This window comes from Rutilus rutilus, assembly GCF_951802725.1.
Source record: "Rutilus rutilus genome assembly, chromosome: 21".
NCBI classification, from domain to species: Eukaryota; Metazoa; Chordata; class Actinopteri; order Cypriniformes; family Leuciscidae; genus Rutilus; species Rutilus rutilus.
In genome coordinates this window covers 9705910-9713981 of record NC_140226.1, presented here as the reverse complement: position 1 = coordinate 9713981, position 8072 = coordinate 9705910, and the positions used below count along the sequence as shown (strand labels likewise).

At 37.0% G+C, this 8072-nt stretch overlaps 1 protein-coding gene across 1 annotated transcript in view; it reads left to right on the top strand.

The window, feature by feature from the left end:
- The first annotated feature begins 708 nt into the window (after positions 1-708).
- tdrd6b (tudor domain containing 6b) overlaps positions 709-8072 on the top strand; it is a 35840-nt gene continuing 28476 nt past the window's right edge. The window contains exon 1 of the mRNA XM_084393268.1: positions 709-845. The gene's annotated coding sequence lies outside the window, so the exon portion shown is untranslated. The remainder of the gene's footprint in view (positions 846-8072) is intronic.

The following is an 8072-nucleotide window of genomic DNA, read 5'->3' as shown; positions in this document are numbered from 1 at the left end:
CCTCTGAAAATGACTGCAAAACTTCTGCCCACCAATAGGCAAAATATGTCCGTTAACGTATTTAGTAGAATATCCTCCTGATAGCAAATAACCACAATAACTTTTTTTTTTTTTATAGAATTTTACTACTGTAGAGTCATGGATTTCCTACAGAGTTATTTTCTATGATTATTTGTCGATAACATTGTGGCTATTGTACAGTTCTATTTAATAAAGTAACTGGTGTTTTTGAGGAAAAGACAGTGAATTTTTGCATTTATTAATTTTGAGGCCGATTAACAATTCGTATTTAGACTAGATTATATTGTAAAATTATCATTTGGATTAGAACTTTTATTGAACAATATAAACATAAATGGCCTGGTACAAAATATGAAATGTCTTCAGAGAACAGACAAGCATAGCAAGATAAAGAAAATATAAATAAATAAATAAATAAATAAGTAAAAAAAAAAAAAAAAAAGGTTTTCAGCATAGACTGTAAAAAAAAAGTTTTAAATTTAAGCAGCAAGTTTAAGATATCAAAGATTAAGGCATTATTTTTCTTCATTAATTTTAACGATAAAGTAATGAGTTCCTTATGAAAAACGTAAAAGTTTGGAAGTGAAATATTTTCCCATTTCCCCAAGATGACGGTTGTTCGTTCTCCAGCGTTCAAATCACGCGTTGGTCACGTGACGCGCGATCTTATTTTTTTCGCGCTCTCTCAATCGATGTACACGTGTTTGATTCGTTAAAACATCCTGTGGCGTTTTTTAATGGCGTTTGTTCTCAGTTGATTATAAGCGCTGTAAAATCAGTCAGTCGTGGCATCCATGTATACGATGGGGAGAAATTCATGTTTGGTAAGTTTTTATAGACAAATTCATCGTTTGTTTCAAATACGCGATCGAATTAACCAATTAAAACGGTGTTTAGGTTCAAACCCCAAAGGCTTTCATGAGCCATTGAATAAGGCCCAATATCTCTAGCTGGATAAAGGCATGCAGCTAAATTAATAAATTAAGTCCTATAGCTTAATTTAGTCGTGGTTGTATGGCAGGTCCAAACTCTGTAGCTTTTAAGACCTGCATAGGTCAGGATTTATTTCGTTATTTTTGTTTGTTTTTCAATCTGGTCCACAGCATATGCAAATTTATCTGTATGCGTCATCACCAGGATGACTACCATTTTATTTGTTTTTGTATTTTTGTGTTATGGGCTGTATTATATTTTTGACCTGCACGATTCTGGATAAATTGAGGATCATTTCTCCTTCGATTCTGAATCGACAACTAAACAAAATAAGATGCAGTCTATTTAAAAATGATTTAATTAACTTGAATTAGGGGTGTGACGCGATATTAAAACGTGACCATATCGTCGAAGTGAAAAACTACATTATCAGCATCAACATGAGCGCAACCTTTTACAGTGCTTGCATTATATTATTTCTTTTATCGCATATGAGAATTAGTGATGGGAGAGAAACGAAGATTTTCAAAGCTTCGAATCGATTGAACCGATTTTGCTTCCCAAAATGATTCACTGTTTCGAAACGTTTGAAACGCCACACGCTGGTGACCCCTGGGCCCTGCCTGCTGGTCAAAACATTGGAAATGCAACAAACTACTAACTAATAGCATTAACTATTATGTTCTTTTATCAATTTCCAATGCTTGTTTTGTTTGTTCTCAGCTAAACAGGCCAGTGAGAGACTAAATTAACTACTATTAGCCTATTCCTTTTAATTATACAAATGGCCCATTAAAACGTCTATGTATAAAACTGATCAGAGATCAGGTAAAATACCATAGAGACTTGATCAGTGGTTTGCCACTGGAGGGCGATCTCAGTTAAAGGGATAGTTCACTTTGAAATTAATTTTTGATATGTTTTAGCTTACCTCAAGGGCATCCAAGATGTAGGTGTCTTTGTTTCTGCAGTAGTTTCAATTTTGATATTTTTAGGTCAAACCGTTCTTGTCTGTCAGTCATATAATGCAGGTCTGTGGTCACTGTCTCAAAACTCAAGCACAGAGTCCAAATTAAAACAATTCCCCATCGTCCAAATGAAACAATTCCCCATCATAAGTACACATTGATGGCCTAAGACACGAAACGAGCGGTTTGTGTGAGAAAACGAACAGTATTTATATAGTTTTTAGCTCTTGAAAACAGCACACGTCCAAATGGTCTGACGGCGCGGGCGAGTATAGATGTATACATAGATGTCGCCTTGGCTACGGTTTCGTTCCAATGAACTGCAGTAGCGAAGGCGACATCTAGTGTATACATCTATACCCGCATAGATATATACACTAGATGTCGCTTTGCTACGGTTTCGTTCCAATGAACTGCAGTAGCCAAGGCGACATCTAGTGTATACATCTATACCCGCATAGATATATACACTAGATGTCGCTTTGCTACGGTTTCGTTCCAATGAACTGCAGTAGCCAAGGCGACATCTATGTATACATCTATACTCGCCCGCGCCGTCAGACCATTTGGACGTGTGCTGTTTTCAAGAGCTAAAAACTATATAAATACTGTTCGTTTTCTCACACAAACCGCTCGTTTCGTGTCTTAGGCCATCAATGTGTACTTATGATGGGGAATTGTTTCATTTGGACGATGGGGAATTGTTTTAATTTGGACTCTGTGCTTGTGGTTTGAGACAGTGACCACAGACCTGCATTATATGACTGACAGACAAGAACGGTTTGACCTAAAAATATCAAAATTGAAACTACTGCGGAAACAAAGACACCTACATCTTGGATGCCCTTGAGGTAAGCTAAAACATATCAAAAATTAATTTCAAAGTGAACTATCCCTTTAATCCGTATGATCCATGGGTTCATGGACCAATGAAATTTTGAAACCAGTGATAATCCATACTCTGAAAGTAGCGCTGTGTCATTCAGTATAATAGGATTATTGTAGGGCTGTCACGATTCCTCTATTAAATTTGAGTGTTTGATTTTTTTCAATCCTCAATTGCGTATTACTGTGTCGATTAACTGGCAAAATAACAGGAAGCGGAGCTTTCCACAGATGAGAATCCATGAACCGCATAATTGAGCTGTTTTCTAATGCTGCTCTAGGCTATGTGTTAATTTTTTCTAAATATGCAAACTGTTGTTCATGGTGATTTCAAAATAAAAGTTTTAACTAGGGATCGACCGATACCGATTATTATTTTTTTTCATCAGCCTTAGCCGATGACCAATACGGGCTGCCGATTTTTCTTGGGCTGATATTTGGAGCCGATACTGCTTTTGCTCACTCAATTTACACTAGGGCTGTGTATTGGCAAGAATCTGGCGATACGATACGTATCACGATACATGGGTCACGATTCAATATATTGCAATATATTTCGATACTGTGCATAAGGCGATAAATTGGGATTTTTTTAAAGTAGGACTAATTTTAGAAAAAATTATATTTAAAAAAGACATGATGTGCATAAAAGTCAAAGAAGTTTACTTTAGGTTAACAATTCAGTTCACAGAAAATCAGACTGCCAGTTTGGTATTGTGGTTCACAGGTTCTTAGTGAGCACATTTTTATATTTCTCAAGTAGGCCATAATAAAAGAAAATACATAGCCCCTGTCACAATACAAAACAACAACGTGAACTGGACGAAAATGAATGAAAGTGAACAAAATGAATGTGTCATATGCAGGCCTATTGAAATCAAGTTTTTATGTGATAAAAGATTTTAAAAGAACTGGGGCAATGAATGAGGCAAATTAACGTCTGCCGCGCTAAACGCCTCATTCGCGCCACAGGACCTCCAGACGCGCGTAAACGCGTCTTTGCATTAACTTAACATTGAAATCACTCGCGCCAGACACTCTATTCGCGTTTGGTGTGAACGCAGCTTCACGGTGCGCGTCCACTACAGCGGCAAAACTACGCTCGGTGCCGCTGGCAACGTTGTAACGTCTCCGCTTTGGGGTGTGTCTGTTATGAGTGTGTTTGTTTTTTTCAACACACGGACAGTATAATCATCATGCACGCGATTACATTTAGAAATAGACGAGCTTTGTTTCCAAATGCACCAAGCAAAGATCCTTTCAATTTTATAAACCCAGCCAATATAATAACAATAAACACATCCAAAATAAAATCTTTAACATATATAAACAACTGCAAAGCATCTATTTTGTAAACAAAATGATTTACGCACTAAATCGATCATAAACTGCCGACCGCGTTTTTCGCTTGATATTTGCATAAAGTCGAGAACTGCCCAACCTTTTGACGCTCTTAGTCGCTCTCAACGCTTTCTCCGGTCCGCTGTCAATCCCAAAATGCACTGCTGAGCGTGAAGCTCGACTTCCATGGAATGAATTGAAAACGCTTGCTCCGCTCGCTCCGTGCCAGTGGACACGCACCGTTCAGCGAGCCGTTTAAACAACATAAACGTGAACCACCATCTTACCATGAATATTTTTGGACGAAAAAAAAATAAAAAAAATCGATATTGCGTTTTTGAAAATCGATACAGTATTGCAAAATAAAATATCGCGATACTCATGTGTATCGATTTTTTTCTTACACCCCTAATTTACACCATAAAAATGACACAATGATGATAACAAATATTACAAGTCTCAATTTAAAAAAGGAAAATTTATTGAACTTAAAACTATATTTGACAAATAGGCCTAATAAAAACATGTGAGGTAGAATAAGTAAAAACTAAAAAAAGTTCAGTGCTGAAAATACTGAAAATAAGTATTTAAGCATAATTCAAATTCTGAAAATAAATATTTAAGCATAAATAAAATAATTACACTATTGCACACAGTAGCAACAAGCAAGCAGCATAATAAAAGTCTGTCGTTGCTATGCAACCATGAACTGCGCTGTCCATGATGACGAGGAAGTAAAGGCCTGTTCACACCGGGACGAATTTCGCACGCGATATTCGTCGACGTTTAACGCCTCGTGAATAAACAAAAGGCGCCAATGTGAGTGTGCACACCGACACGAAAAACGCCACGCGTAAAAGCGTCATTTTTTAAAAAACGCCTTGGGTTCGTTTTTTTGGTTTGACGCGCTGCGTTAAAAACTATCCGACCAATGAGATTGCCGCTTTTGCTCACGTGTCTGGAGCTTCTGAAGTTACAGTAAAACACAACTTGGGGGCGCTCAAACACAAAACGGTCTTGCAGAGCACACATACGCAACGGCGAAGAAGATATACGCCAAGTAGCGTCTACACTGCAGGGAAGAAATAAGACGAGGAAGATGCAAAGCAAGATGAATGTAGAGCTGCTGTTCTCGTTGGTGTCGGAACATAAAGAACTATATGACAAACGCGACAGCGACTACAAAAACTGGTATTTCTGTTTTACATTAAGCGCCATCTAATGTCAGGGAATAATGTCAAGCGCCGATATTCGTCCCGGTGTGTAGGGCCCTTAAGGATTAATTTATTTCTAGCCCTTTACGACTACATATATTTATGGAGATGAGAAATAAAAACCCGCCCTGTCCAGCTATGATCAGCTGTTCGGCCGAGCTTTCGATGTTGTCATGGAAAGGTCAGTTGTTTTTTGTCACATGACCTGCGTGCGCTTGCGGCATTCTGAAAAGTTTAGATGTTTTCATCTCACCACGGCATAGGAGCGCCTGGACAAACAAGCGCGCTGCATCGCATGCGTGTCGCTACCGCGTCGCTGCTTTTATGAGCACACGTCCAAACCTCAGCCAGGTGGTCGCTGAATAAAACTCCCACAAATATCACGTAATCACGGAACAACGTCGGCATTATTTTATCCTATGACCAGTGTTCATAACTAGGGGTGTAAATCGGACAGTTAATCACGATATGATACGATATCGATTCTCTCAGCCAGCGATACGATATTTGCCGATACCTCAAAAAATTCTACATTACGATTCGATTCGATTCAGGGCTATATCGATCGATTAATCGATATTTAGATATTATGTGCCAAGTGTACACAACCAGTTATGTTTATTAACTCACACTAATACATGCAGAAATATATAACATGAAAGTTTAATTAAACTCTTTGAAAATTGCACACCCTCTCCCAATTGGGACATTTACAAGTTGTTTGTTACAAGTAAAAAAAAAAAAAAAAACATGATATACTGTATGAAAATGAACAAGAACGGAGTTATCTGTTTTTGCAAATGAACTCTATCAGGGCTCTACACTTACTTTTTGAACAAGGAGCACTGGTGCGCCTAAATAAAAAAATTTAGGAGCACAGACAAATATTTGGGGGCACAGTCATTTTTGATGTATAAGTTTATCATTATAGTTTTATTATTAGAATTATTCAACAATTAAAGTTACAATGCTCATTGTAAGGTTAAGAACATCAGACCAAAACTTTCAAACAAAAGATTTTCATTTAATTCTATTTTATCGTCATGTAGATTTCATTTATCATTGTATGTAGGCCCTATGTATGTTTCACATTTTATCTGAAATGAAGATCATGTCTGAGTCACTTGGCCAAGCATTGTAGCCTGGTCGTCTTGACCTCTTTCCAGCAGACAGCCAATTTCAGCACATTTTGTAGGATCAAACAGTTCCAGGGAGGGCCCCTCTGTGTTGATCCGAATTAGTAGGGCCCTATAAAATCCGTTTTATTTTTTCCCAAATTTCCGTTTTTTCCGTTTTAATTTTTGCAAATTCCGTTTTTTCCGTTTTAATTTTTGGGAATTCCGTTTTTTTTCGTTTTAATTTTTGGGAATTCAGTTTTTTTCCGTTTTAATTTTTGGGAATTCAGTTTTTTTTTTTTTTACCCTTTACTGTAATTTTAGTCGTAAAAAGTGTTTTTAATGTTAATGATTAAAATGTACACAAATAAAATAGGAATGACCCTAAGACTCTATTTATTGAGGTAACAAACAAAATTCTAATTTTAAGAGATGTTAAATGTGGTTTGGTTTGTTTACATTAGTGAATGTATTAGGCTAACTAACATGAACCACGAGCAATACATTTGTTACTGTTTTTATTCATCTTTGTTAATCTTAGTTAACCCTAACCCTGTATTTTAATGTTACTTCACACAGTGCATTAAGCTAACTAATGTTAACAAATACAACTTTTCATTTAAATAATGTAGGCTACTAAATGGTGAAATTAAAATTAATAAAGATTAATAAATGCTGTAGAAGTGCAGTTTATTAATAGTTAATGTTAACTGATCTAGTATAGAGTTTAATAAATGGAACCTTATTGTAAAGTGTTACCGATTTTGTTATACACCGAACCGATTCAGTGTTGGACAGATCAGTTGTTTTAACCATTCATTAAAGTGAATCGGTTCAAAGGAGTCATTAGTTCGCGAATCGGACGTATCATTAGCAGACTTGTACGCGTTGTGTGATTATCCCGGCAGTTTTAGGATATCGCACAAGATTTGTCAACACAGAAAACATTTCATCATTGGATAGGTTTTGTTTAGTTTATTGTAAGTGTTTTTTATGACAGCTGAATGGGCGGACCGCTTTTCAGAGAAGGAAAGGTAAAGTTTATTTTTTTGCACAATTCACACACAGCGGTAGCCTAATTCAGGAAAAAAAAAATATCCGAATGCTCCACGTGAAACCTCGTTCTTCCGATCTTTTACCATTGTGTCAATTCTCAATTGATTTAGATTAATAAGCGCGAGGGAGTGAGAGAGAGCAAGACAGTCTGAAGACGCGCGCGCGACCGGGCCTCTCTCTCTGCTCGTTCTTTCAGTAATATGCGATTTTCCTCAGACATACGTTTTTCTCCCACACAAAAACAGAATTTTAAAATTCCGCGTTGACACTAGATTCCGTGTTAATTTGCCAATTCCGCTATTGCGGAAATTATAGGGCCCTAAAATAGTTAGTGTGTGGGCACTGTAGTTTTTTTTATTATTTTTTTTATGAGGCTACAGACTAGCTAGTAGCTACTGAAGATTTAGGCCTAAATGACTGATCTCCCTGTAATATAGTGTCCTACTCTGCCCCTCCTCATGATGATGTATTTGCAGCTGTTTCTATAGAAAAATGCTGTGTCACTCGCACGAGTGCGCCCAAATATTTTTTCACGTTCG